The sequence below is a fragment of the Micropterus salmoides genome, unplaced genomic scaffold (assembly GCF_014851395.1).
Source record: "Micropterus salmoides isolate LMB-PRFRI ecotype aquatic unplaced genomic scaffold, ASM1485139v1 Ms_hic_scaffold_3, whole genome shotgun sequence".
In the NCBI taxonomy this organism is placed as follows: domain Eukaryota; kingdom Metazoa; phylum Chordata; class Actinopteri; order Centrarchiformes; family Centrarchidae; genus Micropterus; species Micropterus salmoides.
This window is the reverse complement of record NW_024042261.1, coordinates 15,402,063-15,429,984: the sequence shown is the minus strand read 5'-3', so window position 1 is coordinate 15,429,984 and position 27,922 is coordinate 15,402,063. Positions and strand designations below refer to the sequence as shown.

General features: G+C 39.3%; 1 protein-coding gene and 1 long non-coding RNA gene across 8 annotated transcripts in view; one reads left to right on the top strand and one right to left on the bottom strand.

The window, feature by feature from the left end:
- The window catches only part of gramd1bb (GRAM domain containing 1Bb), a 113,081-nt gene extending 109,338 nt beyond the window's left edge, over window positions 1–3,743 (bottom strand). For 3 of the 6 annotated variants that reach the window (XM_038693520.1, XM_038693523.1, XM_038693522.1), the window contains exon 1: window positions 3,362–3,743. The gene's annotated coding sequence lies outside the window, so the exon portion shown is untranslated. The remainder of the gene's footprint in view (window positions 1–3,361) is intronic. The other 3 variants (XM_038693521.1, XM_038693524.1, XM_038693525.1) reach the window with 2 other exon arrangements.
- Window positions 52–27,305, top strand: LOC119883051. Of its 2 annotated transcripts, XR_005440583.1 has the most exons (6): window positions 52–244; window positions 1,969–2,091; window positions 13,589–13,639; window positions 23,965–24,103; window positions 24,226–24,322; window positions 27,018–27,305. It is a non-coding gene; the product is annotated as an uncharacterized LOC119883051 (long non-coding RNA). The 2 variants fall into 2 exon arrangements; XR_005440582.1 differs by lacking the exon at window positions 27,018–27,305 and having other exon boundaries at window positions 57–244; window positions 24,226–24,411.
- The last annotated feature ends 617 nt before the right edge of the window (window positions 27,306–27,922 follow it).

The window sequence follows — 27,922 nt, the reverse complement described above, 5'->3', positions numbered from 1 at the left end:
TGAAAAATAGGATTATCACAAGGCCTGTCGCGATAACCGCAAAACTGAAATACCGTGCTATTGGTTGACCCTACCGCGGAGGATGGCAAGCACCACAACAACCGCAATGTTCATGCTTTACACTTCATGGCATGTTAAATTATAAGTTAGTGCTTCAAAAGTTCCACAACCGTAATGAGCTCTGTAACGGTTCAAGGACGGATCGTCATGGGCTGTACATGACCTGTCTTCAAACTTGAAAGCTGTAAGTGCTGCCGTGTTGTTTTACTGTTTATTTTAAAGGTTAGCTAACTTTATGTTAGCATATTGCGGGGCTAATGTGGCTAGCAGGCTCGGCGATGTTGGACTAATGTTGTAATCCTGAGGTACAGTCGAGAGAAACTGTAAACAGTAAGCCTCATTTGAAGCTCACTAATGAGCGTAGTGTGTTGGAAGCCTGCAGCTGTTTTTTGACGCTGCTTTCTGTGGAAATTTAGTTGTAACGTTACTACAGCACAGTGGTTAGTTGTGGACAACACATTCTGCTCCACACCGGTGTGTGTGTGTGCGCGTTGTTGTGGTATTGTGGTGTTATGAGCTTTTAAATTGCGACTAGCAAGTTTTAAGGAATAAATGTTAAAATGGCTTGCCATATACTAGAGCTTATTCAAAATATGATAAATGAACACATACAAAGGTTAGATGAAGTAAACACTGAAAGGGATTTTTTATTAGGGAACTGACCAAAGAAGGGAAATTCCCATTGTGAAAAATGCTACAGTAAAATGGGGGGCCAATTTAGGGCCATTGTTTGTTTTTGTTCATACAGTATGTCCGTGTTGGGAAGTCATATTACTTAGTAACACTTTTGAAATATATTATAGTTACTAATCAGTACTTTTGGTCGACTTGTTTTTTGTAATACTGGGAGTTAGTTGGTGGATTAATGGTGCATTCCATTAACCTAGGAAGTCGGAGGTTGGAGCTGGGAATGACGTCACGCCTGATCATGAAAGAAATGTTTGAATAATTGAGATTCAGTGAACAATTCAGAAAACCTCGCTCGGAGAGTCATTGTTTACAACTAGCCATGTTAGCCATTGTTGATAAAAAAACACAGAGTGGTATTTATGCATACTAAACACAGGAGCAACAAGTCCACAGACAGCAATTGGATAGCACTTCCTGTACAAACATTTCTATGAGACACAAATAAACAGAAGCACTAATAAACAGTATAAACTACAGCTTTCACTAACTGTTCACTAACTGATACTTTGAGCGCTAATAAACAGTATAAACTACAGCTTTCACTAACTGTTCACTAACTGATACTTTGAGCGCTAATAAACAGTATAAACTACAGCTTTCACTAACTGTTCACTAAATGATACTTTGAGCGCTAATAAACAGTATAAACTACAGCTTTCACTAACTGTTCACTAAATGATACTTTGAGCGCTAATAAACAGTATAAACTACAGCTTTCACTAAGTGATACTTTGAGCAGCTATCTTGGATCACAAAGTCGGGGTAGTGCGGTTCTCCCTACTTTCTCAGACTAGAGGGGGCGTTTCCTCTGAAATTCTGACTTCCCATGTCAAATTGAACGCACCATAATATCAGTTTGGTCTAAGGTGGTGCAAGGTGGTTGGCGTCCGTTAGCGTTTTATGTTGACTGTTCTTTGATTGCTTGTTAACATTAGCCAATGGTACATTCAGGAGTAACCTAGTTTGGCTGGAAGGTGTGTAACTGTGAAGCTGAGGTCTTTAACTTCTGCAGACATTAATTCCTCCTATTAATGGTCAGTAACAACTGTAAAATGAATTTCTTTATTCCAGTAATTCACTTTGTAAACGAAGGTTTCAACGTGGGTGGTCATATTTCAATAGTAGATTTGTGCTGTTAAAAGCCTATGCTATTAATTTTCAGTGTCATTTTGTTGTCTTGTTTCAATTATTAGGTACAATTAATGTTCTGTTTCAAAGGTTCCTCTGAACATCAACCTCACGCAAAGAGCAGGAGGACAGCAGACAGAGACAGACTGTGTGTGTGCGCTGGTAAAGGTACTTTATTTGTCACAGCGCCCGGGGATCAACTCCAGAGTGAAGGTAAGTGAATCATTACTCAAAGACCAAGCTCGGTTACTCAGCCATTGTTTCAAATGCAAACTTCCCTACATTCAAAAATCTCAGGTTTTCAATAGATATTACAGAGACTGTCATCTATTTTTCTAAGGAAATCAAACAATACATTTCCAACAGGGTTGGCTTATTGAGAGAAGCTAGCACATTGTGTTGAGAGCATGCGTTTTAAAAGAAAGGCTGGAGATTGGCCAACAAGTCATCTGATGTTGATCCTGAGTTAGAAAGAGTGCAAAAGCAGAACAAAATCTAAAAATCTCTGTTTATATGTATTTTCTGAAGTTGGAATGCTTTCCAATCATTTCAAATACAATTTCTAAATTGTACATTAACAATTGCTAAGTATATAACAGTTTATATGTCTTATTTATATGTATTTATATATTTTATAATTATAATTTCTAATATACTAATAATAATCTAGATAAGAAGATTGCATTAGTATAGTGCACTTGTTTTATCTGTTATCTCAATTATTCAAACATTTCTTTCATGAACGCTTTTACAATACAATTATTAGGTACTAGAGTGCAGTAATTCTAGCGAACTGAAAGGAGACTCTTTTTCTACAACAAGAACCACACAAATCCAAAGCTCTTCACGCTTTGCACCTCAACAAAAACAAACTCCACATCATATATACCGCCCTCCAGGGACACTGCCTATTATTTCCAACACAACACTTGCTTCTGATGCAACTTGTGCCACCATGATTTGTAAGTCTGCTACAGGCAAAGAGAAAGGCAACATCAATTATATTTACAGCGGGTGGCTGGTAAAAAAAAGTCCAGGTGGGTGCAGACTCTGGCGAAAAAGTGATGGCAGCAGGGTGCTGCCCCTTCAGCTCGCCATAACTACCCTTCATTCTGGACCTCAGGTTAGGCTGGTACACAGCATAATGAAGGTCAGCCATAGTACACCTCTATCACAAGAGTATAACACACCACTGATAAACACAGTTGATACACAGTTCCACCAACTAAGCCAGGTTAAAATAAACTCCACATAGACTGGGTGCTGATGAGGTGGTGATTGAGCTACGGTACTTCCCGTCCTCTCATCCCTTTTGGCACTGCCTGGGAACTAAAATTGCAGGCATACTTGCATGTACACTGAGCTGCCATATTAATTTTGCACATTCATTCAAGCACATTCCAGGCAAACAATGCAGTAGTATGAATGTATGAACATGAAGCTTTTTTGCTAATAGCTGTGGAGCTGAGCTGACATACGTTACCTCAATGAGTGGAGCGAGGGCTGGTCGCTGGGTGAGAGTCAAAGATCATTCTGCCAGTGCCATCTGTCAAGCTGGTTGGGTACAAAGGAAGTAATAGCAAGTGTCCCTCTCCCTCCTTCCTGTGCGCCTCTCTGGCTTCACAACAAAGTCGAGTGTTACTGTAGAGGAGAGAGCCGTACTCCACAAGCGGGGGAATCCTCTGTCAGAAGCCAATCTTAAGCTAGTTTAAATCCCCAATGAGAAGATGGAAGGATGCACCTCCCATTTCCTGGGGAATCGCGACTTGCTCCTGTACTATCTGCCACTGCACGAAGCCCTCTCTCTCTCTGTTTCTTCTTTCTCCTTCTCTGCTCTCTTTCGCTCTCCTTCCTGATCCTGCTCCACTAGTACACTCGCTCTCTCACTCCACTCTGGCAAGCATTCTTATCCGCTGTGGCTCAGGCACCCACAGGCACACGCACTGTACTGTACACACAAACATATGCAAATAACACAGGCACATAAATAAAAAAACTACAACCAGTTTCTTAACAGAGTGTTTCTTGTCTCTTGTACACAGTGGGACATTTGTTTCTGTGTTATATTCCTGTTATTGACACATTTTCCAACATATCACAATCTGAGGTTCAGAAAATGTAAGCTCTTCCGACTATGAACAAATATTTGGTTCCTATTTCCGCTGTAATTAAACTGGATTTAATTCATCCCTTGCTTTGTGGATGACAAAAAAAATTACTCACACATTCAACCAGAAGCAATGTGTGTGGAGGGATTCAGACCGAATGGAGGCTGCCTCTGTTGTGATGTAAGAATTGATATAATGAATAAAATAATTCTTTCAGAATGAGTCACTGTACAGTAAGACTTCCCTTGCAAATCCTATTTACCCATGATCACATAAAAAACGGGCTACATTGTGTACGTGTGTGTGACTGTGTGCAAAAAGCTAGCATACGCGCGATTAGATGGTCTCTATAGAGTCCTATTTTGAGCCTTCATTCGTAATGCACAACAGAAAGAGGACAGCAAGCCACTATTATAAGAATCTCCCCTAAAACTACCCCCCCACCCCCAACCACTGCAACAAATCTCTCTCTCCATGCTGAAAATCGCCATGCTTTAAGGGGATAACAGCAGGAGGGAGGGAGGAAAGAGTTGTCTGAGGATATAAATAGTGCCAGGGTGACCTGAGCAATTATCAGGTGGGGGGAAATGGTCCAGCAGCTAACACAATGACATGTAGCTACAACGGTAGGCTTGGAGACTGGACCAATCACTCAGACTATTTATTTTTAAACATGCTTTAGAAAAAAACAAGAGAAAAATTAAACACACACTCTAAAAAAACCACACAAACACTTAATTTGCAGCTACGCCCACATATCTGCACATGAACAAACACACAAATACAAAAATATCTGCCTTTGTCCAGTTGACCGCACTGCACAGAGATAATTTTGTAAAGACATATAAAAGCCCAACACTTAAATAATAAATATGTAGATAAAAATCATCAATACAGTAAGCAAGTATAGTCATTAGAATTCATTATTTGAAATCTATATATACCAGCCTAACGAAGCTGTAATCAAACATTGAAATTCTTTTGAGAATTAAAACAGCACAAACATTTCATTGTAATTAAAAAGTAAAGCATGGCAGCTCTAATCTGAAGATTATCTCAAGTTTCACGCAGAGATGGAAGTCACCTGACTGCAGTCTTATTAACAAGCAACTAGAGGCCAACAAGAACCAGAACCCACAACCATCACATTCTCTCAGTTTGCAAAATATTTTTTTACCTTTAAAAATACGTTTTCAGGTGGTTTTGCAGTACAGTGCAGTAGCTGAACACAGAAACTCAGTAAGGAAAGACTAACAAGTAGAAGACTCAGCTATGTGTTTCTACAAAAACAAACAAAATCCATGTTTCACAAGCTGAAATTATTATTGAATGCATGTTCAAATATTGATCTCTACCTGCTCCAACACAGCTCATTTAAAGGATTAGTTTGTTATCCACCAGGTTCAGGAGTTCATAATGAGTTTATCATTTGATCCCTTCAAACACTGCAACAGTGTCTCTATGCAAAACTGTTTCCCTATGCAAAATTGTGTTACAGCAAGCTGGCTGTGAGCTCAGACAGACAGCTAAGTGCAACTTATTTACTCAGGCAGAATCACAAGATAGCTGAGTAAGATCTGTTGGTATCCACTATGTACCTATAATAATGAGCCTGCCCTCTCTATCTCTCTTAAATATGTTGCCAGCATGACACACTCAAGTAACCTTCTTAGCATGCTATAAAAGTTGACATGTAGAAAGACATGTTGGCACAATGCCAACCTGACCATGAAACAAATGTCAGTTTGATCCACACCCTTCGTGTGGCAGGATAAAGATCCACCAGCACATCAACATCTTGACACTTTTGTGTTCTTTTATTCTATGCACTGGCACTAAAATATCTATTTTCTACCATCTGTCATGCTGATATACTAAAATGTCAGTTAAAGTAGCAATTACCCACAGAAGTCTTATTGAGCTACAGCAGATATAAATGAGAGACATGTTAAAAGGTCTGATTTTACATTGTGAACTAGTAATGCCCCGAGCCCATACTAAGTATGGCTATCGGGGGCCAATCCAGACACATTTTAAAGGATCAGTATCTGTTATAATAAAGCCGATCAAAATCCAACCCTTTCTATAGTGTAGCATACTCTACTGTGTTTTGCCCACTTCAGTCTGCTAGTATTGCAGAGCTGCTTTCTTTAATGACAGCCGGGCTTTACAGTGCAGTCAACTGTATTTGAAAAATTATTTGACTACGCTGGCGAGTGACTATGTTCTGAAAACCAGGTTAACAAAACCCCTCAGCTCCAACGTTAACGTCATTTCTCCTCTCTCTTTAATGTTTGTGAAGATCAACGTACAAAACATTCAGGTAGCAGCTTCTCATTTTTAGCCGGCATCACTTTCACCGGTGAAAATGACAAAATGTCACCAGGGGCAGGTCATTAAAGCTCTCGTTAATAAACGGTAATTCCGTAACGTAATGGCATTAAACTTGGCTGTTGTTTGGTTTGTGCTCTCTCTGCACGTTGGTGACTGTATTCTGACAAAGATTGTTTATGTGGTAAAAGAAGCATCACTCTGTAAAGGCGCTGTCCACTGACCTTTGGAGTGTTTTTTGCAGTCTCGCTAGCTGATCGTGTCATGTGAGTTTCAGGAGTCGCATTCTTCCGGGTTAACTTTCACTAATATATCAATCATTTTGGCTTATCAACTTAATCGTTTTGAACCAGGACTTTCATAATTTGGATCAAGTACCTTGTGAAAAATAAGGTGTGCTACTTTAAATAGACTAAAGCTCTTTTTGCAATGAATTGGATACATCTTTAAGCAACATTTAGGTAAAACCAAACCAAATATCTGCTAGCTATAGCTACCATAGGATAAAGAATAGATTTTAAATAATAAATATAATACATTTAGTAAACTGTGAAGTTTTCCTGCCTAATGTAATATCTCTGTAAATGCTGTTGTGGTACATTTCAGTATACTTAATGGATTTAGTATTAATACCAAAAACAAATCGGTCATTATAGAAAATGAATAACTTGTTGGAGTATTTTGAGGCAAAACATCTGTTCAAATAGTGATCAGTAATTGATACTTGACGAGAGTGAATCCCACCCCACTGGAACCACTGATTAGCAGATGGTTCCTCTGCATTTCTAGTGTGTAATGCCAGCATTCATAGTCCAGTGAGCACCAGCTCATTTAGAAAATCTCAACATTGAAATCAGCAGTGGAAAGTTCCACAGGCTCAAAATGCATTAAAAAAATGTTTTTATAATTATAGTTGTCATACAGCAAACCCGGGATTGTGTCTCAGATATGTTCAAGAGCACAGATGCCAATATTACGGCAGTGCTTTAACACAATGATCCTGCAATAAATGCCACCTGTGATAAGCTTTTAATGTTCATTTTTTGTCTTGACTGTAACATGTACAATACAAGTGTTGGCTCAACTCTACGGTATATTTTAGCACTGCAGTTTATGATCTAATACAAATGTTTTGTTAAATCTTATTCAGCCAGTGTTAGTGAAAGTCTGATCACTGTTCCTCTTTGCAAATGCTTCTTTTCTGTTATTATTTGGTGTCTCAAAAGATTTTTTAATACTTTTTGAGAACCTATATCTGCCTAAACCTAACCAAACATAACCAAGCTTGAGAGTCATGTCAGAAAATGCTCATTGAAGTTATTTTAGCTGGCAATGACAAACGTACTGTTTAGTTTGTTGGACTTGATGGCCATTATGCAGAGACCTGTATGTCTTTGCTGACTGGTAAAACCTTTTCCATGCAATACCTCTTTACTCATATGTACTGTATGTGGATCCACAACACAAGTTCCATCCATTTAAAATAGGCTCTAATTACAAATTAGTGGCATAGAACAGTAATCAGCATGATTGCACGTATCAGACACCATCTCATCTGTGTCACTTGATGGTCCACAATAATAGACAATGGCTCATCATCAGTCGTCATTTGATTAGTGTGTTGGTCCTCAGTGATGCTGCCATGCTGTTTCTAATAGAAGACTGTATATTTAAATGTGCAATAATGGATATCTTATATAATAATATTAACTCACAGTACAACATGTAATGTAATAGGTGCCACACATACTAACAAACACACAGACAATTATCACCCAACTCTTAACTAAGTCTTTAAGCCGTTTTAAGATGCTGTTTTGGGTTTATGGGCCCACACATTGACTGTATGTTTCAGCCACAGCACTCTCATCACACACAGTTCCAACAGCTGCTTCTTGTCGAATACCAAACAGCAGACAGACAAATTTAGTGACTATCGGCTGAATAAAATTTAATATCTAGCAGTTAAGGACCCAGATGTTTTTCTCAGGAGTTAGTGGAGACCATGGAGCTAAAATAAGAGCTAACATTGATATTGTATTAGTTAGGTGCCAATACACATGACTTGAAGAGTCTATGTGGTGGAATTTATTAGTCCACAACACATGCAACACACACATGAAACTGTCCTGCCAGTCTTATGGATGATAGCCAATAGAGCTAAACTAAAAAACAAACCACGCTCATAGAATCTTTACAGCTGTGCCCCGCCATGGCTCGTGTACTTTGCCATTTTGGATAGGGACTGTCGAATGGGCAGTGTAATTTCTGTGAGTTTCTGGTTAAAGCTTAACATTTAAAGACTCTGCACTAAAGCAAATGCCTTGTTCAGTTCACATAAATGAGCTAATATTTATCCTAACTGATTTAATAGAACTGAATGATGAATGTGACCCCTCCATTTTAATAACCTCAATTCAACAACACAATTGAAAGGCTCCAGTATTGCAGCTCAACGTAACCTCTCTATCTCCAACGCAATGAAAGTGGGAAGCAATAGTAAGAGGATAATTACAGAGGAGAGGTGAGGGAGATAAAAGTCATGGCACAAAGGAAGATACTGTTACAGAGTGACACTTTATTCCACCCTCTCTTCTTCTCTTTGTCAGCTGGGGAAGGGGGGAGACAATATTATACATTCAATAAGGATTAGTAAAATTGGTCTTACTGCATGTGCACTGAGGATAAAATGATATGCTTGATTTTGATAAGGCAGGTATTATATGACACAAACTGGTATTTGGTGTTAATACATGTATAATCAGGGACAGAAATGGCTGATTCCTCTCAGTGTGGATGAATGGTGTTTCATTACAGAGGAGCCATTACCAGGCTTAAGTACATTGGCTAAATGATAGGTGTCCCAGGGTGTTGTTAGAGAGAGGAGTGAGGGAGAGAAAATGCACAGAGGGAAAAGATGTGTGTGTGTGTGTGTGTGTAAGTTCCACTGATGTATTGGCTATTAAATAATTTAGATCGGTAATTCCACTGGTTGGTAAATGAAATTCTGAACACATAATATGCTGATGTACAGTACATGTACAAGAAAAATTGGTGGTTTGTACATGTATATGGCTTTTGGATAATATCATCTATTTTAAATTATTATGTAGGGCTATTGTGGCTCTGTGTCACTGTGTTAAATTCAGCAATCACCTATCATTTGACACACAGAACACAAAATAACACAAAATAAAATAGACTGGGAGAATCCTTATTCTAGGACAGCTGTTAAGACTGGGAAATACAGGGCCAATAAGGAATAGTTTGATAGCGTGATAACTGCTGCTGGCAAAGTAACAGTCTGGCGCATAACGTACAGTTACATTGTAACCTTGGTTCTCTGAGTGAAAACACAGTGAACATATAATCTATTGCATAGTTGTAACCAGCACCCGTTCCCCAAAGGAGATGTCACTACGTTGAAGCAACAAAAACTTGCAAAATTATATGGACATGACCAGTGTTGGGCAGTATAATATTACTTTTCCCTGTAACTAGTAGTATAGCTAATTACTTTTCTAAAACTGTAATATTATTACAGTTACTAAGGCAAGTAACATTGTGTTACTCGTTACTGAACGCACCATACTTGACGTGAATCCATGACTGTAAGGAAGGTCAGTGGCACCGGACCTTCTGTTGTTCATGTCCACTGATAGCCAAAAACTAAAGGAAGAATGGAGAACGAGCGAGAGAGGCATTCTTTCCACCGCTGTAAATTGCTACTGCCATTATTGTGTCACAGTCTAAGATGCAAAGAACATTGTAGTCTAGTGTAAACTTTGTGTGACCAGCAAAATTCTTTCAACCGCAAACATTTCTACATGTGATTTACTGAAGCATCTGCAGAAGCAGCACAGCAACGTGAAACTTACAGAAAGAAACTCTGGCCGCTACTGTCACTGATGCTTAGACTTGTCGGGAGAGAGTGGTGTTAACTTTACATTTTGGAACTGCTCTTATAAATAGACTTTGGTCGGCTGGGTAGCCTCGCAATGCATCTGAGCGGACCGGAAGTACCCCGCGCTTTGAAGTAACATTTACTAGTGGCCAAAACGGTGGCTGTAACACAGTGAATCAATATATTTGACCGTCGCAACCCGAGTGAAATGACTCGTTTCGCTATCAGAATGTGATCCATTCAGTTGGTAACATTTGAAAAGGCTACACCAGCTGCACGTATACAATTTTACCCCCATTTACGTTAGCGGAGCGCTAAACCGGAAGTTAGCCTGCTCGGCCGGCAAAAGTCAACACAGTGGGCGCTGTAGCGCTACTGCCGACGGAAACACCTACGCACAAGTATAAATGCATGGCTACTAGACCCTATGAAGGAGTATAAATGGGCCTTTACTAGTAACATAACCAGTAATGTAATTATTTTATCACCCAGTAATAAGTAAAGTAATAATATTACTTTTTTAAGGAGTAACTAGTAATATTTTACAATTTCTGAGTAACTTGCCCAAAACTGGACATGACCATGTAGTAGCTACACAAATCTCAAATAAGTTGGCGCCCCTCCAGAAGGCACAAAAGACTGCTACTCCCCATGAGGAGTGTGCCTTCATTCATACTAGTGCTGCAGCTGACCCAGGCACTGGGACTTAAAGCAAACAAACAGCTGGTCCCCCACGTCGTTTCCAAGGATCGTTGATACCACTGGTTCGTTAGTGTTCCTGGCTGTTGTAACGACAGTCGTTATGGTCGTTAGGACTACCTGAGACTGAACGACCATCGTTGGCATCCTCACCTGAGGCCAATAGGTCACGTTTGTTGAGTTTCCTGGGAAGTGATGAAAGGACCGCATTGTAAGTGGGGGATAAGTGGTGGCGTAGACCCCCTCCTATGTTCAAAGACAAGTGTTTAGAGAGCCGAGACCAGCGACCAGCACCTGACACTGTCTGGAACTGCTGATGGACCATCTCATCAATATCAGAAAGAAGAGGTATCGAGAAAGGCACAGGCCGACCTCCAGCCTAATCATTAAAGCCAGGCCCCTGATAGTGTTCTTGATTCCCATTAACAATCCAAAACAATGCATAAGACACAGCGCATCTCTCCACTTATAGTTGCTAATGTGTCTATGTGCTGTTAAAAAGCAAATTTTATGCTCATATTCCACAATCTACTTAATATTAGAACCCGGTCCAAGAAACCATCTGTGGTGTGTGTGTTTGTGTGTGTGGTTGTGCTTTAGTGATGCACTGACTATTAAACGTCAGAGATTTGTTTGACATTACTTTGTGACCTGCATCTCCAACATCATTTGACTTTTCTGACAGTTTGGCCAGGACCCTGACCTGAGAATAATCTCAACTCTCTTAGCTCTGTAACTAAGTAACTTAAACCTTTTTATCTTGATAATTTGATTTGATTTTAACTTACTGAAGCTGCTTGATTGTTCATAAATCATTGCTCAGTATTTCTTAGCAAGTAACAGTAATGCTATTGTGCCACCATGTGGACAGTAATCTACACCACACTGAATGATATATAAACTAACAATGAATAGTGAAAATAGAATATGAACACTTTATGAATGGGAGATGTAGGTGAGGTTTGAGTAAAGTATTTTATTCATTTTTACGTAAAAGGTTAAATAGATTTAAAAATATACGATTGTAACTCTTAGAGGTAGATTTTCGTATTCTAAAAATAGAGTTTTACTAACTTAAATGTGAAAGAAAACCTTATTTGTTATACAACAAGCCTCCCATGTAAACCCACCTTTGACGATTATCTGGAACACCTTTAAGTAATGCTATTACAGGTGTTATATGTTGCACAGACATGATCAGCAGCATATACGTAACAGACATCTATTCTTTTTTTCCTCAGGAAAGAGTGCGCATTAATTAAGTGGTGTGAAATTGTTACTGTTCTGATCTTCTACCTAATATTTACATTAGATTACTTCAGTTCTGGAGCAACTAGGGGTTAAGTGTCTTGCAGGGACACATTGGCGTCTCACAGTGGATTCGAACCCACATCTCTCAAACCAAAGGCATGTGTGTTATCCACTGCTCCATCACCGCCCCCATTGTATTTGTGGGTCTGTAGTCAAGAACTATCCAGTGTGCCAGAAAGATATTTATTTAAACATGAGAAACACCAGAGAAAATCATCAAAATGGAGTGTACAGCAGCTTTGTCCAAATGGAGGTTTTGAGAAATAAAATGCACTTTTAGGAGCCTGTAGCACTTTAAATCAGAACTGAGTGTGTGTGTGTGTGTGTGTGTGTGTGTGTGTGTGTGTGTGTGTGTGTGTGTGTGTGTGGGACATTTAGGGCTTTTACTGTATATATTTCTTATAATGCTTTGTGCTTTGAAATATTTTGTCCTACTGATTGTGTTGACACACAAATATTCTCCTGAGGGATAATAAACCCTTAAAAAAGATTAGCAACATGGCTTTAGCACATTACCACATTTGATCTGATCGTATATTACCTCAGGCAAATTAGCTTTGCATGTAGAATGTTTTTTTTCATTACATCATACAAGAGAAATAGATTACAGTAGCCTGAGGACAAATGCGTGGAATTACTTCAGAGCTCAGGTGCATCTTTACAACAATTAAGGTACCTGCTAACAGTGCAAGATTGCGTCTATTCAATATGCTCACTAATCAGACCTGATCTGAGTTTTTATTGGTCTATAATTAATTTGACTCTCCAGTCAGAGAAAAGGAAATTACTTTGGAGGGCTTTACTGAGCCATGACCCCGGGGACTCACCCTGTTTTATCTTTGACCTGCTCGGGATGGAGATAGGAAAGTGGAGACTAAATCAATTTCCCTGCGCTGGCTCATTAGCTGGGGCCCTTGAGTAAGCCAGGCTCCATGGTGATGCCCTTGGAGGTACAAAGCCAAGTCACTTGCAATGTGGCTTTTGGAGCCAGGAAGTAAGAGGCTGTGAAATGCATACACATGGTATTTCAAAACACAGTACTGACATAAATGATGTTTGCTGATATACATTATTGAGCAACAGCAATGGTAGCAATACACAAAATTGTACTACAATAAAATCTCAAAACACAACAAATTACTAAGGGTTTATCCTTTTTTCAAATTTACCCACTTTAAATTCAGTAACTTCTGGCTGCAGTAATCACAACAAAAATTAGGAGTGTGAATCTTTCAATATGTCACGATATGTTCGATTCTTGGAGTCACAATTCCTTATTCCAAACAATTTGTGACTTACCAATTCTCGATTCAGTACATGGGTTGCTAATTTCTCCATTCCTCTGTGTTCGAGACAGGCAGTGTGGCAGATCATGGCACGAAAGCAGCTCTGGGTGATGGCATACGAGGTAAGCCCGGGCATTTGTAGCGTTCCCGTATTACTTGAGTTTCATTTTGCTTGTGGGGCAATGATGCTGGGGGTTTCAACTATTTTTTTTTCTTTCATATAAATCTTCAAATGTTAATTTGCTCAAATTTGCTGCTTTTCTTTTTAATAATTTAAATTTACTTTTAATAATGGTAGGACTGTTGCATTTTTCTGCATTGAGTACTTTTAATACATTGCTCAAAAAACGAAGGGAACACTTCATCACACATGAGATCATGATGACCAAAATAGTTAAAAGTTTAAAATCTTTACTGTACATTGTATAATTCATTGAGAACAAAATGATGTAACGATGTAATGTAATGATGATGTAATGATCAATGGAAACCAAAATAACCAACCAATTGAGGCCTGGATTCAACCCCCCCCCCAAAAAAAGTAAAAAATTTGATAATCTGAGGCCGATCCAATTTGCTCACGGCAACTCGTAATGTACATGGCCCCCACGTGCCTGTATGCATTCCTGACAATGTCTCAGCATGCTCCTAATGAGACGGCACTACTTGGCAGTGCTGGATGCACTGATACATAATGTCTCAGAGGTTCTCAATTGGATTCAGGAAAGTGAGGGCCAGTCAAGGAGGAACCCAGGGCCAACTGCACTGTGTAAGGTCTGACAGTGGCTCTGAGGATTTCATCCTGGTACTTAACAGCAGTCAGGGTACCGTTAGCTAGCACGTGGAGGTCTCTGCGATCCTCCAAGGATGCCTCCCTAGACCATCACTGACCCACCGCCAAACCGGTCATTCTGGATGAGGCATGAGGCACATTCACCATGGCGTCTCCAGACTCTTCGCAACATCTGTCACATGTGCTCAGTGTGGATCTGCTTTCGGGGGCGGACCTGCCAATTCTGGTGTTTGCTGGCGATTGCCAATCGAGCTGCACGCTGCTGTGCAGTGAGCACACAGGCCACTAGAGGATATGGGGCCCTCATGCCTGTTTCTGGCAGTTTGGTCAGAAACATGCACACCAGTAGCCCACTGGAGATCATAGCTGAAATTAAAAGTACCTATTCATGTTACAGTGCACACATGCATTCTTGACAGCAGAGTTGTGTGTAACTTACCATGTAAAAATTACCAATGGAAACACTTAGCTACCTAGATAACTGTTGTGGACAGTGGACAGCAAGAATTGCGAAACAATTATTGATGGTCATGCAAAACAGCAAGTCAACTTATGTGTTGTGGTTTGATATGAATTTGTAGTCAAGCAGGTCTCTGTCGGAAACCTGCCAATGGGGCCTGACATCATATTTTATTCGCCAATGTAGTTTTTTATTGGAGAGTGCTAATTTTGGACCCTGTCCGAGAGCATTAACAGCAGCTGACTAGCTAGCTAGTCGCCAGCCACACTTTTTGCTGCAATTGTACGGAAGCCTTAAAGGACGTAAGTATTGACAGCAGCAAGAGAAGATTGAAACTATACTGCTGAAAAACATTTAGCTATTTTTACATGAATCAATTTTTCCCCTTACCCCAACAAAAAGCTTTCAAAAGATTCTGTTGGTATTAATTACTGCCATGATTATTTTTCTATAAGTATCTATCTGCTTTTCACACCCATATCTTTAAACATCACTTATACAACCAGTTCATTAATCAACAACATATGTAACAGGAAATCACACACACACACACACACACACACACACACATTAATATATCGCTGTGACACAGAGGCATTTATGCAGTGCTCACCATGACATATGGCATAACATTAATGTGGGTAAACTTGCGCCTTGTGATCCAATAAACAGCTCAGTTTTATAATCTCTCTGGCTGCAGTTTGTTAACAGTTCTGCCAGTTCAACACCAACAGAATGCACTGAATTTGAGCAGGATTATAGCTTTTGTTGTTTGGATAATCTGAATCTAATTACCTTGCAGAGGAGCTTAACTGACTCTGCAGCCTGATTGCTCAGCTACTGAATGCTGCGGAAATTGATCATTTATGGACCAAACAGACCAGTTAACCATTTATTATTTTAGGGAAAATAACTTTTAATATAATAACAGTCAAAGTCACAGATAAGTGAGGGTTCACTGCTGTATCTACAGTATACATCTGTCTAAGGAACATATAATAGTTTTTCTATGCCAAATCTGACCAACAGCATATGCTGTGTAGAGTCTGGGGACATTGCGAGACTACAACACTGGCTTTTCTAAGCTACTTGAAAGTATTCAATGTCTTCGATTCTTTTAAATGTGAACACAGCAAAATCCCTGTAGTCTAGCTTGAATCTTATAATCATCTACCATCTCCAGCTAAAATGCAGCTGCCACAAACCTAACTAAATCTATGCAGACACATCCCAATGACCCTTCACTGACTACATTATTTGCCAATAAGTAGAACACTTGTGTATGTTAAGGATATTAATAATATAAGTTTATTATAAGTTTTATTCTATTGACATTTTAAAGGGTAATAAAAACACATTTTTACACATTTTTGGTCCATTGTTGTCCAATGTGTACCACAGAAAAAAAACGATCTGTATTTTTGTGGATTTGATTTTACACAACACAGCTGTAAAAACACATGTTTTTTTAGCTGACCGAGCCTGGAATGGGCACCAGAACCGGAGCCAGTTGAGCGAGCAACAGAACTGGGCTAAGAAGGCTCCCAGTCATCATGGCTGGACCAGGACAGAACACAGACTAATGCCGCTTGAGGTACAAGCAAGCTGCCAACGCAGAAGTCCCTTCAACCTGCATTCTATCAAACGGCCAGCAGGAGGCGACTCCTCTGTTTGCAAAAAGAAGTCGGGCTCCATTAGAAATAATGGTAAAATGACCCTACTTCTCACCCAATTTATTACTTCAGTAAACGCTTTCCTGTGAGTTTATGGTCTCAATCGCTGATGTTCATTTAGTAAATTATGGTCACATTTAGAGAAAAATAGACCATAAAGCAGAGTATGCTTCAGGGCCGGACAATCTGTGATTGACAAGCCATTGAAAAAGCTTATTAGGAGTTGGCTGTTCACTTTCCCTGGTGAGTGCATTTTGTTTTAAGCCAGTTTTTCGCTAGACAAAATTATCATCCCAGTTAAAATGATAGTTAACGTCAATTACAGATGCACCTAGCTAAGAAAGCTAGCTAGCTCCACCGTCTCTTCCAAATATGGTCACGTCCGGTGCTGCTGGTTGCAAAAAATGGCTGCACCCTAACGGTCAGACTCGAGGCTTCAAAACAGCAGTCCAGTAACCAATGGGTGACGTCATGATGACTCCATCCACTTCTTATGGCGCTTTTCCATTACCAGCTCAACTCGCCTCGACTCTACTCAATATCAATATCAATATCAATATCAATATCAATATCAATTTTATTTATATAGCACTCTTAAAACAACCAAGGTTGGCGAAGGTGCTTCACAGGTTAAATACAACAACAAGACACTACTCACACAGTAAAAGTACAGCAATAAAACATTATAATATACAGTATACGATATATAGTGATATTAAAATTGCCAGGAATAATAACAGACTTAACTCGAAGGAAATGCCAAAGAAAAGAGATGTGTTTTTAACAATGATTTAAAACGTTCGAGAGTTGGGGCGGTTCTCGACTCAGTTTGGCCGTGCTCCATTTTTCATTGCAGATTATACCCTGAGATAGTACCCCTTAGTGTAGCTGGTCGTCATAGCGACGCACACACAACTGCCGCGACGTAATGTTCAATGCGACACACACACACCTGCGATCCACACAGCTTTCTCTTTATTTAAGTTAAAAAGTTTCAACATTACTCAGAATGTAAAGACAGATAAGCGGTATGAAAACCTTCCCGCTGTGTTTTCCTCTGCTGTTATTGCTGCAGCGGTCTGTGTAATGGTGGAAGCAGAGGGCTCTGTGAGCGGGTGGCTGGCCGGCCTTTCAAGCTGCTCCCGCGGGTTGCCGCAGGCTTCCCCGCTGCCAGTTTCGGAGCTCCTCAACTCCGAAAACTTTCAAGCACATTTTTGTTCCACCATCACTTTTCGTAAAACTGTCAATATTCAAAATGTACACAGTTGATTTCTCACCTCAAAATTTCTCATTTGGTCATTAGTGACCAAATTATATACAAAAATTGTAAAATATAAAACTTTCTGCTGCTGGCCTCTGTCTCTCGCACGCAATGATGACGCAGTGAATAGTGAATAGTGACGATTCTCTCTGACCAATCAGTAGTCTGCTGTGTTTTTAGAGGTACAACTTTTCCGCAATGGAAAACCAAACAAAGGCGAGTCGAGCCGAGTTGAGCTGGTACCGTGCAGAGGAAAAGGGGGTACAAGGTGGTATTACGAGACAGGATGGGCCGCGTTAGCTGGTTAGCATGCTAAATTCATATTTGTTTACTTCATTTTTGAATGTTTTTTAACTTTTCAAGGTTAAATTCTTATACATTGCAATTTAAATGATGGCTGCAGATAAAGAACCCAAAGTAGATCAAGTTAAACCTCAATGAATGACGAAATATTTGTGGGAGTTCAAAAGCATTTTTTATTGAGTCTGGAAAGTTTTCAATGCAAGTGTAGTTTGCGATGAATAAAAAAGTATTTTCCAAAGCTTCCCAGAGGGTTTCACAGTGCATTGTACAAGAAGAATTGAGGCCCAGTACTGTAGCATGCAAATGAGTACCAGTAAGATAAGTAGCACAAAACCCTTCTAATATGTGCTAGTTCAAATGTACTGTGAAAGACAAATGTGCACCAACATTGGTGAAAGGAATTTTCAAGTACTTTCATTCAAGTAACACATTTTAATGAGAACGTAGGCAATTCACCATCTTTTATCTCTCTCTCTATTGTCAACAATCAGCCATTTAGTAGTTTTGCTTGCCAAAATAGGCCAGGATGGGCGAGCCTGTTTCTTACATCCAGATTTAAAATACACTGCTTCATGGCTTTGATCTTGGCTGTGCTTGTGGATTATCAGAGGGAGCTGCTGCATGAGATTTCACAGGGATATAAGAAAGATCAATTCCTCGACCAAGGCTTGGATCTGCCTCGTTTAGCAGTCACAGAATTGACTTAGTCGTCGTTAGTATCCTCATACACACACACACACACACACACACACACACTGGATCCACTGTCACAGCATCCACTTACTAGGGTGCTGTTACAGAGAAGAAAGTACATCGGAATCAGCCCCAGAACTCAAACTTCAATTCAAAAATATAAAACCATTCAGGCTCCATATTACACAGTCTAATTAGGAATGCACCTGTTTCCATAACACTCTAAGGACAAAGACATGAATGCACTACAGAGAAAAGGCCAAAGCAAAGCCTGAGTAAGCCAAAAGGGGCAGATATAGTTATAATTAGATATTAACATTTTGGTCATTTAATGATTGATCTAACTGCCGAGCAGCAACCGACGCCAACTTTTTTCAATTGTTGGAACCCATATCTCCTTTAACTACATTTGTAACACTCGGTTTCACTTCACACTTTCTGCATCCATTCATGGGGAGATTAATGTGTGCACTGCCACTGTCCATCCAATTCATATCCACAAAATTTTGTTTGACTCATACCACTGGAAAAAATTTACTTCTGGGCCAGGTCTCTGCAGATCCTCAACTAGCCTTTTCTGCCACCCTAGACTGAATGCTCTCACTGCAGCATGAAAAAGCAGCTGGTAAATCCCCAACAGTGAGGGGCTCCCTTGACTGTGTGTGATGCAGAATGTGCATCAACTCACCTCAGCCAGGTCCACTGCCATTTGCATGAGCCATGTGTTTACCTGTGAGCTGACTGAATTTCCCAGTAACAAAAGCATAATGAGCTCTGAATGAGGTGTAACATGCTCAGTCAAAGAGGTGACACTTGCCAACACATGATAACACAAAGATTCCCATCATTGCACACTGTGACACTAGCTTCCAGGCTGTTGCTGGTTTGAAAAGCTGAGAAGGGATGACTGAAACATGATTAACTAGCTTGATTGACAGGTCAGGATGTGATTTTAACACACTTCTCCATCTGCCTGCATATGTACATTAGCACAACTGTGACACATTCCAGAAATACTACAATCTTTTATCAAAAAAAAACAAAAAACAAAAATATCCAGGCACAAAAAAATACTTTTTTTTGCTTAGTTTATATTTTAGTTAATGAGTGTTACTTGCCTGTTACCTGTTGCTGTTTTACTGGCAATCATACATGGACAGAATATGAAGATGTTTTTTCAACAGATCTATTTAAATATGTAACAGTTCCTTTAAATCAATATTATTATTGTGAAAAAGGAATTGAAATGGACACTCTAAAAACAAGGTATGATTTTATGTAAAACTAAATGAGTTATTATACCGTATGATATTTTACAAAAGCCCTTCACTGTTCTTTTAGCTAATTAGACCTCTTTTTTGCGAGGTTGGCAGCAGTGGCTGTTAAATCTGCTGATTAGAAATGAGAAGGTGAAGTAGAGAAAACATCCATACTCATCCATTTGAGGTGATGCCAGCCTAGGAGAAGTGTTATGGGCTGGACCAGAAGAATTCTTTATTAGTTCTTCCCCAAGAGCAATTTAATCAACTGGCAATAAAATTCCCGCTGACCGAACCTGTACAGTATGCACCAAAAGAGCAAAGCAGAAGTTATGGGTTTACTAAATATCAGCCCTGCAAGAAGTTGCAGCGACACAAACTTACATAACATGAGTTTTGCAAGTTGCAACATTATCACTTGTGAATCATATCATTTGGCAAATGACAGCTACACATTTACAGGCAATGCAAAAAAATGATTCAGTGATGAATAATGTCACAGATTTTTAGTCCACAGCAAAAAACAGCGGCAATGTAGCCCAAAAAACTGATAGGACTGCAGTGACACTTTTACAGTGTTATACTGCCACAGAGACCGCCAGAGGGGCTGGCAGCACAATTACACAAAACCTCAAATTACATTCACCTGGGACAAGCTTGGGCACCTGGCAATTGACAGCTATGCGCCATTCAGTGGAGCTGACAGTGTCCTTCAGCTCCTAATGTTAAATGTCACACCACTGAAGACCATTTTCATATTTGTCTGCAATTTGGAACATTAAAATGCCCTATGATGCCACTAAATTGTAAGTGTGAAGACATTCTTTGTGCTATGTTCATACCAGTTAAGAGGGCACTAAGGATAATGATCAGAAAAGATAATACTGTACTGCTTCCAACAAAAGTGACACACACACACACACACACACACACACACACACACACACACACACACACACACACACACACATTCAATGTCTTTCCCTCATAACGTGATTCCTATGTGATTAAAGCAAGCACTGTCTGAAGCATCTCCTTAGGGCAGAAAGTACTCTTGTGAATTTCAGCCAGTGTGAGGGTATGTCATAAGAAATTTGGCATATTTCACACTATCACACCTTTGGTTTAATATGATCACTGTGCAGAACACAGTTTTTTGAGCCCAGAAGCTCTCTTTAGAAACCACATCATTAGACAGATGCCCCTTAGTGTGCTAACACGATCACTGAGCTGTGTAATCTGGCTCTGACACAGTTGGCATGCATCATTACTACCCAGAGAATCACAAGATAGATTCATGACATTGGAGGGGTTGATAACTGTTCAACAGAGGAAGAGATGGATACCTAATCACCATTCTGCTGTGGCTGCTAACAGCCCGTTTTCATATTAGACAAAGCCACAATTAGATCCTGACTGTCCCAGGTGACAGCTCCCATAGCAACAGGCGGGGATGTCTGCAGTTTCACAGCAATATCTCTCACCACTGTCTTGTTGCTTAAGTTAAGTTCCTTAACTAAAGCTCACAATTTATGAAACTTTCCATCAGCTGGATGCAGAATCACACAAAATTAACACCTCACTATGGAAAAAAACGTTAAATGTTAAAATTTTAGACTGTGTGTAGACACAAAGTATAAAGTACGCTATCTACTCGTGCTGACAGTGCACTATTTTGACATGTAGTACACAAGAAAGTACACATTTTGTAGACGCACACTAACAGGGAAATGGAAAACTCTGTCTGAATACTACTGTGAGTGCTGTTTTCACAGGGATTTTTTTGAGTATTTTCTTCATTTCTTTTGTACCTTGTATTGTGGGACACTATACTGTAAATTAACATCAAAATCACTTTATGAAAATCATATGCTAGCATTTTAATTGTTTATTTGTCATGTTTCTAGTGTTAACACCGTACATACCGAAAACACAGTATAAGCAGACCTATAGTGTAAAATTAGGGCATGAAACTTCAGTACACTCCTAAGTCCTACTCGACATAGACACAAGTTTGATCAAGTATCAGTGACTCTCAATGACTTATCAAAGTTTGACAGCCAAGAATCTTGGTGTTATGTTTGATCCTGCCCTCTCTTTTGATCAGCACACCGAGGCGGTCTTTTTCCACCTGTGCAACATAGCTGAAATCAGTTTCTGTCTGGATGCCTTTATTTCATCCAGACTTGATTATTATTTATTATTATGTATTATTATTTATTTATTATATATTATTATTTCATCTAGACTTGATTATTATAACATTTTGTTGTCTGACCAGAGTTCTGCAGCAAGAATCTTAATTGTAACTAGAAAACCCTAATTCAACAGTTTTAGCTTCCCTTTTACCTTTATTGGCTCCCTATCCATGTCAGATCAAATTTTAAGGTGTTATTGATGACTTGTAAATGAGCACGCCCAATCACACCCGTCTGATCACCTTAAACCTTATATTCCACCCTGACTCAGCTTTAAATCCAAACTTAAAACTCATCTTTTCGCCTTAACTTTCAACTAGATGTTTATTTTCAATTATTTCAGGCTTGTACCTGTTACCTGGTACCTGTCCGGCGGTTTGGTCTCAGTAGTACCCAAATCTATTCTTCATTTGTCTACAATCTTTCAATAATTATGTCTTTATGTCTCTAGCCTTCAGTACAGTAGCAATAGCATATGGATATTTCATGCTGCACAGGTAGAACAGGATTTAACATTAAATGTATGCTGTGTGTCCTGTTATGCTGCTAATTGCAGCACTCAAAATATACCCTGTTCTTTTCTACAGCACACATTTTGACTTGTTGTAGTAGAAAAAGCACAGGAAATGAAACAAATGTCATTAACGATCTGTTCCATGAAGTGTCCCATGAGCCTTGACAGTGAGCCAGCATGCACAATACCAGGGCCGTGAAACAAGGTTACATAAATGGAATGCAGTCGTTTTTAATGTTATCAATTACACATGTGCTTTTGCTGCTATGACCCAAAATGTCTGCTGAGAATAAGCTCTACCTGACCCCTTTAAGTCCCACATTAGAAATCAGTGAAACTGTCATCAACAACGAGAAACAGCTGGTCAAGAAAATCTGTGCCTTCCGAACAATCATCTCATCTACGAAAAGGGACTACATTAATAAATAGCAATGTACACATCAGTGCACACAGGTTTAAACATAACGTATTTCTTTGCTTCAGCGGACCAATTACTATTTTCATAGGGTTTCTAATGTGCTTTGGCAGAATCAACACATTAATTCACTCAATTCTTTCATTCTCTTGAATTCTAAAATTGGTCATAATCGTCTAAAAAAAGAGGAAAATAAAGACAATTTGTGTAAAAATTATTTAGATGTTCTTTAAATAGAAAATAGTAGGCTTAAAACGTTTGAAAAGCTGTACATACATAGCAAGCTGACCTACAATTATCACTTACAATAAGTTCTTTAAGAATTGCCTTGCTTAATCTTACACATCCAACACACAAACAGAGCAACATTAGTTATAGTATAGTCATTTGTAGTGCAATATTCACTCTCTCGCTCTCTTATTTTTTTTAAGCTATTTTGGTGTCCAGCAACTCCAGAGAAAAAATATCTTGGTCTATAGCTTGCTTGTATGTTCAGCTAGCTGCTAACTGTGGCTGGGCAGATATACCTTAGTTGGTTTCATTAGAGCTTTTTTGCTGCATTACTTACATCGTTCTCCTTTTCTCCATGGTGTCACTGTAGTTAATACATCTGACATTCAAAAACAGCGAGAACGAGGGCTGAATTTGCACTCTTAAAGTGGATTACTATGGTTTATTTTTCATTACACTACAGTATATGGGAGGGAGGGCTGTAACGTTAGCTGTATCTCTTGACACCTAGTACATTTAATCCTTTCAACATCACCCACAATAATCGCCTTGGGCATTCAAAACTTTCTCTCCTCACTGGAAGCCTAACCCCCTTCAACCCCACGGCTGTAAAGAAGTCTTACTTGTGTCGTTTTCTATCACTGCAGGGAGAAACTGACTTCCCACGTTGCTGGTGACCATGCTGGAAGGGGCGGAAGGCGATGCTCCTGAACATCCCGTCCTCTGCTGGCTCCTCCAGCCTCAGCTGAGGGATGACATGCCCGAAGGCCATTTCCTCTGTAACAGGTGTGCGCTCTGGTAACGGTGTTTAGCAAACTTGCTAACATAAGTTCTCTGAGTTCTGCAGCCCATTCAGTGTGGAGATACTACTACTACTACCCAATGAAGGCTACATTGTGTTTCACCAGCAGCTGGATCTGCTCTGCGGTCTGCAAGGCGAGGTGGAACTGCCTCCTGTTGGAAGTGGAGTCTGGGGACCTGCGGGTGTCCTCGAGAGGGTTCCCAGTTAAGTGAGAAAGTTATTTCACTCACTTTGTGCCTCACAATTAATTAGCACATTGTCTATGACTATAAAAAAATCTTCATTCTATCAGACTCTCCAGTGCCCTGGTTGTGCCTCTACATTAGCGATTAGAGGTAAAGATGGCGTGTACAAAAGTACAAAGGCATTTGAACGGAGTTCACACACATTTTATAGTCTACTGCATGCAATGATTTATCTTTCACAGGCACATTTACGCACATTTTGAGATTTTTTAAGCTGGAAAAGTATAAATTAAGAATTTTCTGAAAGGTTAATTGATGTTTTCCTGAAAGTAGTCACGGTTATGGTTAAGGTGATTATTATTCGTGTTAAGGATAAGCATCACATATTTATTCTCTGTCTGACAAGATTTGGATTCTCATTCAATGATTCTCCTCTTCAGAGTACAGTATTATGGATCTCCTTTGTCTAATTTAGCCGACAGTTAATTTTACTTGCTTGCGCCATTAAAAGATACTGTATCATTAATTGCCTCATTTTTCAATTAGATGGACAAATAGCTTTCAGAATTAGGTTTCTAGTTTACTAAATTGATATTCATGCATCTTGCTTCCCATGTTTAAAAAGGAAAATCAAATACTTTAATTATTGAATATTAAGCTATCGTGTTGGCTGTATATCTTTTGACTTGTGAGACTAAGCTCAGTTTGCAGGCATTTTCTGACACAGTACCAAAAAAAGGTGACTCATCCTGCACCGGCTCAATTAAAAGCTCTACATGAAACACATCAGTTGTTCTAGTTAAGCAACTTTTTCTCACCTTTAAACCTCAGAAAATCACAATTTAAATTAATGCTCACATTTATCAGGGATGTCATAGGTGCATTAATTATAATTGGGCCTGTCAGATAGAACAGCATCAGGTACAATATAGCCTCCACAAATGGATAATTTCTCCGTAGTCTGTCTATATGCAACTCAAGTTTTTAAAGTGGAATTGCAGCAGAGAACGAGCGTCAGAAATAGCATGCTATTAACCTCTCTATCTAAATTTATGACAGCACTATAATTAGTGTAGTTGTCAGAGAGTGAAATATACTTTAGATGTGGGCCACAGAGCAGTGTTCATTAGCTAGAGATAATCAGTGCAAAGACACACAAAGCACTGGGAAAAGTCCACAGTATTATTCCAAAATAGTGAAGCTAATTTATCGCCATCAGTGGTGTGCTGGAATACTGTGATTTTAAACCATTCTTTTTAAAGCCGGTTGTCAAAGGTTTCAGATTGATGAAATGCATGGATGAGTTTATCATGGATAAAAGTATTTTTTTTTTTTTTTATTAAAATCGAAACAGCAGCAGTCCACACTTCTGCTTCAACCCCATTTATCAATATATTGTGTTGCACCTGGTACACATATCAGGTTCCACCAGAGGGAGCTTCAAGCAAAGCCACTCAGGTACAGCACCTATACTCAATGTGACAGACCAACAATATTAGTTATCTTCTTCCATGGAGCCATATAACACAACAGTGCACAATGTGTCGCTACATGAATGGATAACTTTTATAATTTATTAACAAACAGTGTTCATGGTTAAATTAGGAAACAGTTTTCTGTGGGGACACAGAAAATGATAACTGGTGAATAGTGACAAGGTCAATGTCCAAGAAAGTGGGAAATATTATCCAGGCCTCACAAACTTTGATTAAAAAAGGATGATACAAACATTTATAGTTCAGCTAGACTGCCACATTCCAAAATTTGCCTTTCTGTTGATATGGTTTATGCATGAGATTTCTGATTAGCTAATCTCAACTGACGATGTGTGATTTCTCTCGTCTCATTGATTTAGGATTTCTCTCATCTTATTAAGGGCCTATGAGAATCACAGATAACAGGAGAGCTATTCCCAATCAACACCAGGGGGTGCAATTATATAAGTGACTTCAATTATGAAGGCCTTGTGTGGCAATCAAAAAGTATTTACTTTTGCAGATTACAGAGGGAGACCGAGAGCAAAATACGATTTGGTATTAATTAGGCTACAAAGCTCGCTTGGAGCCAAAAAATTAATTTTCTGTGTGATGACATATTTTATTTTGTACTGGGATAGTTGTTAATTCTTAATTGTGACACATGCTCTTAGACGATTTGTAACAGTGATGTTTCCTAAATAAACACACAAAATAGCCAAATGTGGATTATGTCTATCTAAGTGTAAATAACATATTCTCTCTGTAACACTGGAAATCACCATCTTCATCAGTTTTCTGATGGTTCACGCTGTAACCAAACGACGTCAACGCAGCACTTGAATGCACTGATAAGTGTGTGTACATGTATGTGCATGTACATGCCAGTGAGAAAGCTTTATGGCAGTGTCATCACACATGGCCAATCATGTGGAACAGTGGGCACAGAGGCATGGAACAGAGAGTAGAGAAATGCGACCATGGCCTTGAAAATTGATCTTGCTTAAAATGGATGCTGTGTTTTGAAAAGATGTAAATTTAGCAAGCAGTCTGCAGCCAACTCCTCAACAAACAGTCAGAGAACAAACTGGTAATTGTATTATCCCCCATGACTGGTTCGTGTGCATTTACTCAGAGCTTTATTTCCACATGTTCAACCCACTTCTGTGACTTTGTGTCGTACCTTTTGTGTGCATCCTTGAAGTAAAGATAAAGTCACACCCTGTCTCTTTAACCAGGGTTGACACGGACACTCCATCTTGGCAGTTCAATAGGTTGTCAACATAAGAAGAACATTCAGAGGGAAGAGATGAATGTCAGTCAATAAGTGGCTGACAGGTCAATAGATATCCCTGACCTTGTTGCCAGGGGTGTGAGTGTCACGATGAAAGGCTGGAGATCGAGAGAGACTATGGAGGTGAAAGGACAAGCCCAATTGCTGTGTCCTAAGCCACTATGAGACCACAGATCATGATGGACTTACAGATGGTGATGTCCAGGCTGTAATAAAATAACTTCAAAGCCCATATCGGTGATGTTGTATGTTTAATCCATGTATGAAGGTCCTGGTATGGCCCTATGTAAGAGCACTGGATGATGCCTCATTCATTCCAATGAAAATGCTTACTGGCTGCATATGCATAACACTTTCTTCAGGCTTCTACATTTTCTGGCCCTTGAATGGCATGACAATTATATATTCATATGCCTGTTCCTTACTTTTAAATGAATATAAAAGAAATATGAATTAAGTCATTGTTAGCGTGACCGTACAAGCATATTGATGCTTAGCAGGTATAACATTTACCATGTTCACCATCAAAGTTTAGCATGTTAGTGCCAATATTTGCTAATTAGCACACAGCGCAACTAAGACCGATGGGAATTTCCGTTGCCTTCCTGGTATTTGCTTTTAGAACAAAGTATTTGACATATAAAATGCTTTACCTGTTTATGGCATAGAGTAAAAGACAGAGGATCACCAAAGTTATTACAATTCATCCTGAGGGGGGACATGAATGATATGTCATTTAATGAAAACCCATCCCAATAGTTGTCGAGACACAAATGTCAACCTCATGGTGGCGCTAAATGTCGTTGTCAATAGGATTAATAATCTGGGAATTATGAATGTCTGTACAAA